This window comes from Opisthorchis viverrini, assembly GCF_000715545.1.
Source record: "Opisthorchis viverrini unplaced genomic scaffold opera_v5_197, whole genome shotgun sequence".
NCBI lineage: Eukaryota > Metazoa > Platyhelminthes > Trematoda > Opisthorchiida > Opisthorchiidae > Opisthorchis > Opisthorchis viverrini.
The window spans coordinates 936976-944370 of NW_008751854.1; positions in this window are offsets into that span (position 1 = coordinate 936976).

Here is a 7395-nt window from a genome sequence, read left to right on the forward strand (position 1 = left end):
TTCAAATCAATCTTCCCCAGGTTTCCTATCGCTACACATGGTCAGCGGCACCTCTCTGTTTTTCAGTTCAACTGTTGTAGCCCATCCGTCCATCACAGAAGACTAACGGGTAGTGTACTTACCATAGACCACTGAGGTGTTTTTATTCGGATCATTCAGCCAATAGTAGAATGGTTTCATTACTCACTTGGTAGTATCCGCAGCAAACTCCGCACGAAAGCATATTCGAGTACGTGGAGGACATACGGTGCAAGCCGTCACGCATCAAACGCAGATTCGGGAAGAGCCAGACGGGTTGGAATCAGCCGAAGTCTTTAACAGGCGAAGAATACAAAGGTTTAAGGACACATATTGTAGAGGAGTGCTCCAGATTTTTGAGAAAAATCAATCAAGTAGGTCTGTGTGGCATCAGATAAGTCGATTCACCCTATAGAGCGGACTAAAGTAAAATGACTGGTTTCATGGAACAGTGCACAAACCGGCACCATTACTTTATCGCATTCTACATACGAAGTGAGATACGAAGTGAGAAAATCCACCACGCGGTAACAGCAGATGCACAGGATGACTTCTTGGATAACTGAGGCACCAGCTCACCTAGCCGTACCGTACTCGAGCAGTCATTCAGAATGCCACTAACTAGTCCGCATGCTTTTTCGACGTTGTGTACATGTATTAGAAGAAATACATAAACCTGTTACAAGTGACCACGCACTTCGGGAATTGCCGGCTGCCCCGCTTGTTGTCTACACACGCTACTCAATATTTCAAAAGTAGGCAAAGTGAATACAAGTGTAGATTGATTTGACGTTAGCCCATAGTAACGCTACCGGAACAGGGTATGCTAAACTCAGCTAGGGTGAAGATTGTCTTTTGGTTTCAGGAAAATCGCAGCTGTCACTGACGGTGTTGTTTACTGACCAGTGACAACTGAAAAATGTCAAGCATGAGAGGAAGGACTTTTCAATAATTTCTTACAACGCTAACGAAAGTGTGGGATGGAAAACCAGCGGTTTTTCGCTGTGGTGGCGTGGCATACTTGTCTCTTACCGAAAACACTTTTCTATAGAGTAATGTCTTTCGTTTCTCCATTTTCGCGAAATTCCGAAGATCAGTAGACGGGATCTACTAGCTGAACGTGAAAATCAACCACGTGTCGGCTCTTCATACAGCAGCACAACTTTTAACTGTAACATGTTTGGATGAAAAACGTAAGACCACCCTACACGCTTCTAGTGTGCGAACAATGCTGCTTCCAAAGTTTTAAAGTTGTTCTTTTCAGCATCACATATTTATACGAGTACTGTGAAGGGAGAGGTTTGCTGTGAAGAAAGTTTCGTGGTCATATCTTCCATGTTTGCATCAAAAGCAGAGCTCGCTAATGAGTCATGCTCTCGACGTTGGCCATTCGGTGTTCCATCTGAATCATGTAGATGGTTACTTATGTGTCAGACCTGAAAAAGGCACATTTTAGCGTTTTAAAGCACGGGTCGTGACCAGATCAAAAATGATGAAAACGGCTATTCATAAATTCACCACCAATCCATCAGAATATTTGTTAAAACGATCGAGATGCTTCAGAGTTACGGTGTATGTTGGTGGCATTGTATGTTCAGAAAACGGATGTGCCAAAGGCAAGAAACCCCATCCACCTTAATGGGTCTCAACTGGAGAAACGACTACCTTCAAACACATTTAATTCAAAATACGAGGAGACATGGATTACACGTTTAATCGTAATCCACATACGATGCAGGAAGTGCGTAGAACACCACGCCAATCATCGATATGAAGGAAAAACTGATTTACAGCGAAAACAGAAAGTCCAATGTGGATATGGTCCCTCAATTCCAAACATTCATTGGAAACGACTAAAATGCTCCAAGCAATAAATGCCACTTTTAGATCCATTTTGAAAGCATTTATCAGGGAACCCAAAGGTGATTCAACAAATCTGAGTGCACAAACGGCAGGAATAACGTTAGGATAGTTGTTTGTCTTTGTTAGTATATGACTGAAGGTGAGGTAGAAGGGCTATGAAATTTCGTCTGTATTGGGTCATATGTTCTTGTCAGCTTTAGTATCATACAAGAGCGCGAAGTCGCATGTGTCAACTTTAGTTCACATTTCAATCAGAGTCGCCCGAATGGTGCCCTTCTGCGAATGTCACACCTTTTGAACAGCAGACTCATAATCTCCATAAAATACACAGTGAAATATTCATCAAGTGCTCTAGTTTGTTTCAGTGCATTCTACCACTACCAGGCGAGTAGATGAAACACGCTTTCACGATACCGACACGCCTCCACAAATTATGGGGTTCGTTTTATCGACTCAGGTCTCTAGAATTATCTACGCCGGCTTTCAAAGCTCGCCTCAGTCACGTCGACTAGTTGCTAGGATGCTCCGTGCCATGGATCCGTGCCATTTTGAACTCAAAGAGATGATGTATGTAATTCTGTCAGCTATAGACACCCGCTATGGCCTGCAGACAAATGTACACTCTAACTAATCGCCGAATCTGTGACAGAGCAATGCACAATCAGATAATAACCAAGGGAATTTCAGCACTTTGATCGCATTTTTCGTGTCAACTTCAACGTGCTTCCACAGGGATTTCGTTTAGTCGGTAAGCTAGCTTTTTTGCAACTCACTTTGAATATTATCATGTCGAAGAAGCGGAAATTAGAAATGGCCCCTTACAAGCGGAAAAGGCTTGAAAATACTGCTAGTATCAGCATAGAATGCGTATTTGTACTGCAACCAAAATGGGCACCATGGTTTGTTAAACTCCGCATTATGAAAAAAACTTACACTAAATATAGGAGCTCAGCTGAGGAATGAGTTTATTTTGAGGAGTGGACAGGCATCGTGATGTCGGTGAATAAGCGAAACCAATCAGGTCAAAATATTCCCTCGTTTAACCGTATGTAATCATAAAAAGATTTTCACACAGGCACATTTTGAAATCCTCTCACCTTGTTGAGTACGCCATGAAGACGTGACCCGATGTTGCAAGATTCACATGTGTGAAGTTCATAAGCCCATTTGGAACGCTCAAAAAGATACCCTTGTGAGACTGCGAGGTTCGCTACTCATTTTTCTTAAAAATAGTTGGTCTAACGATCTTTCGGTTCGATCCGACACTCCATCTAAAGAAAGCACGAGCCCTGAGAAATAGGATACATAATCGGGATGCCCTGGTTTGTGTTTTCACCACGGAATTTCCGGTCAGTAGCATCACACCACTGACCTGTCTCGGGCTCTCCTTTGCTGAGGGTTAAATGGAAACTGATCTAACCGGCAACCGGTATTTTGGCAGGACAAAATTCTTAAGCAATGTTTAAAAGCATCCAAAAACCTTAAAATGGTGACAATACTTTGTTTGAGGAATGTTGTCATTGACCTAATGTTTTCTAGGCCAGGTGTTGTGTAAATGCTTAAATCATATCAAGTTATTTTATTCACGCTTCCTACGTTCGATTTAGCTGAGAAAGACTGGCGAACACTTAAACCTTTCCTTGTCTATGTTATATGATGTGGCGACCACTTACAAGCACTTTGCTAGATGCATCCCAATTATTATTTAAGAGCGCGCCGTATTTTTAGTTTTTTCGCTGCGTTTTCCCCAATTTAACTGAAGTCTTCTCTGACATATCTACCGTAGTAGCACTGCCAAGGGAAACGTGAAGTAATATGTCCTACGAACCAGGATGCACAAGTGTCTACTTACACAGTGCGGTGTACCAAGCGGGGATCCATCTTCTTGCACACTGGTTTATTTGTAAAGTTAGGCTCATCTGAATGCTAGCCGGAACATTATTCGAAATATCGCAGCATGCTTCCATAAAGGAAGATGCTACTCATAAGGTTGCTGAAAACTCCTCGACAGCCGACAAAAGCACGGTCCACAATTATCCGTCATCCTTGTGTTTTACTTGGACCCATGCTGTACACAATTCGCGAAAAACACACACTGGGAGACTCAGCTGCGCAGTACCAACTCACATTTCAGTGTTGTGTTGCGTCATGGAAATACCAAATTCCGTTTCTGAAGAAACACGAGGTAGCCTTTGTGAAGCACATCCGTTGGGTAATATCATAAATGACGACTTAAGTTGGGGTTTACTGGAGTCTCTTGTTATTGCCAACTTAATTCAGATAAATTTGGGGGCTGTGCCTAGGCGATGAGCTCGAGGATGGATGGAGCGCCCATGTACCCTCGAAAAGTTTCAAGCAACCTTATCAGTAGTGTGGTCCTAAGACAAGTATTAAGTGAAACATTTGGGTCATCAGTAACAGATTGTCACATTTGTGTGAATAATCTTCGTGTGGTAACGTCTTTCCAGATTTATTGGTTCGAGAAAACGGCTAGTTTAATGAATGTGAAACAGTGACTTCTCATGCTATTAGTCACGCGAAGAGTATTTTTGAGGAAAAATCATGATTATAATCCATTTGTCAAAATGTAGATAGTTATCAGAAATAAAGCCTATTTGCAATATTACCATCTGTCACTAACGCACCTGTCAGGGCGCGCCCAGACAGAAGAAAAAGCATATGTGCACAGAGTGACGCACCCCCAAGGTCACCATAGGTTTGACACGTCCGGAAAGTAGGTGAGTCGGCGGCTCCCACGAGACACGGCTCCAACCAAACACGGCCTAGCTACACACGACCAGCGTAGTGGGCCTGGGAATGTTCACGACCGGAACACCACCACTGGCTGTACGGAGCGAACAAGTGAACGAGCATATTTGGCCATTTAGTCATCCTATATATTTACGCAGAGGCTCTGTACGTTTTGTCCTGGCAATACAGCCGTGTCCCCAGTTCTCTGTCTTCTCCCTATCGCGTAGTCTGGCAGGATCAGTGCAGGGGTAACCCAATAGCTCGGCCATCGCACAATAAAACAGAACCTCAAATTCACTTTCTAATTTGATGCACACACGTGGGCTGTAGTCTGATTGGCATAGGTTTGTTCCCTGGACCACAACTACCAACTGATATTTTCCTGATAGCTAGTGCATATTGGCCACCGAAAAACAAAGACCTCATTGTCTCACCTTCTTTCTTACACTTGCAAGCAAGGTACTTAACGGGGAAAATGCTAGTGCATCTTCGTTTGCCAGATTCGACATTGGTGCTAGGTTTCTCGGCTATTTCACATAAATAGAGGGTTGCTTAACTCCATTAAACCACACGTGACATTCAAAGCCATGTGGCTGTCAGCCCCGGGCTGTAAAAAGTGACCCCACACGACGTACACCAATACTAAAAGAAAAGGGATTGTTTTGTTCTTTTTGCGAATAGGTTGTCCTTTGGTGATGGCACACCACTTGAGATTACCAACAACTTTCTGGGAGAGTGAGCACCATTCGTCATTCTGTGGAACAGTTTCTTCCCCTGTAATAATTTGCTTCAGACAAACCTACATGATCAGTTGGAGCAACCCAATATGTGGTCCTTGAAAAATTGCTATGTTCTCTGTTTCACGTGATCTTTGGATTGAAAGCTGCGTTTTGTCCAACCCCATGATAAGGGATACAAGTTGGAAAGTACTTTCATCTGATACGTCGGCGAGCTCAACCACCTCCTCGTGGTGCCGACTAGGTAGCTTGGACGTCAGTCTAGATGAGCGAGGAGTTAAACAACTTCAGACAGGGCTGTCCACCCTGTTTGGTTTCAATATGCTGGTTACTTTCGACAATGTATACTACGAATCACCTGGCGCATCCGCACTAGTTCCAACCAGTACACAGGACGGAATCGTTGGGCTCACGTGTGAGGAATGTGGCATGTGCTGCAAATCGAAAGCTGGCTTGGTAGCTCATCATCGAGTTGACGACAATGAAAATGTTGGTACGAACGTGGCTGCTCACCTGGCTTGCACTGATTGTTCCCGCCTTTTTCCGACGAAGATTGGCCTAAGTCAACATCGCCGGCACAAACACCACCCAGCATAATGCATGGCATAAGCTTGGCCGAGTGAAGTATTCCAATACCCACTGGTCACAGCAAGAGTCACAATCGCTCTTGCGCCTGACTGACAATTTATATCCATCTTGTGGCACGCAAACCGCGCTATTCAGGGGATTGGGGTAGCATTTTCCTGGCCGATCGGCTATCAGCATCAAAACCAGGTTATAGGTGCTTAAATGGCAAGCACAACTGGACGAACTATCATCTGGTGGACCTGACCAAACCATCGGTCAAATGGCGACCTACTCGTCAGAAGTCGATGACTAAAGCGTCTGGTTTTAACAAACCGTGAATTGCGCCATGTCTCTCTTGGAATCCCATGCTGAAAGTTCGCTTGCTGGCTTGTGTTGACTTCTTGGTATTTTCTCTAGGGTTGCAGTCTGGCATCATGACACCGGAGCGTGTCCTGTCGCTTCTGGACCTCCACGCCTACAAGACATTTCCACACTCCTGGAAAACTATCCCGACGTCGCCGTCAGTTAGCCCATCGGATCCCGGTCAACCGAAAGCAGAACCGCCGAGCCAACCATGCCGCCATCCAGACTCTATACTACGAAAGACGGAAAGATTCGGCGTCTTCTGTGCTCAAATAGTCATAGATGGATCTATACAAAAGTAACTGCGGCCTACCTATGGACGCCGAGCAGTATTGGAAACAGGTGCTCTGAGCTCCAAAACACGTGGATAGCCGGCCAAGTCGCGTAATAGTACCATCCAATTGGAGCTTGATCGAGCCGGTTACAGGGAGGAAGTCGGCCGCACGATCCGTTTAATGAGCAGTTCGTCTTCAGGCCTGGACAAGCATGACCCATTGAAGCCGCATCAAAGAATGGAGATAAAGAGGACTACCTGATACTGAGGCTGACGTATTCGCTCGTACTTCGCCGAGCCCACCGAAACACGCTCAAAAGGTTGGACAACTACATCAGGCAGTCTAGTCGTGGCTGGATACGTCTACCGGAAGACACCCTGCTCAGCTACATTCATGCCGGTAAACAACACGAGGGACTTGGTATCCAAGGTCTGTGTGCAACAATCCCGATGCAGCAGAGAGCGTGTATGGGAAGGTTCCTTTCTACTCAGTGCTGAGTAATACGCAATGTGATTAACGATTCCGCATTTGGCAAGATTGTTTGGGATCTCGGCCTTCCAATCCGAATCCCTGGTGCATGCGTAAACACCAAGGTAGAGCTGGTGGCTGCTTGGGGTGATGGTCTGCACAACAGCGTTGACGGTTAGTTGCTTCGCCTCTTTCAAATCGATGGTTTGTATTTCCAGAATGGATGTTTCCTTAGATAGTTATCCGCGACTTCCAGCTCCAATGCAACCTGCTCAAAACGAGAGTTAGAAGCGCTCGGTATGGTCATGGTGGCCAGAAGATCATGTCTTATAAACTGGCCCACTGGAGAGTTT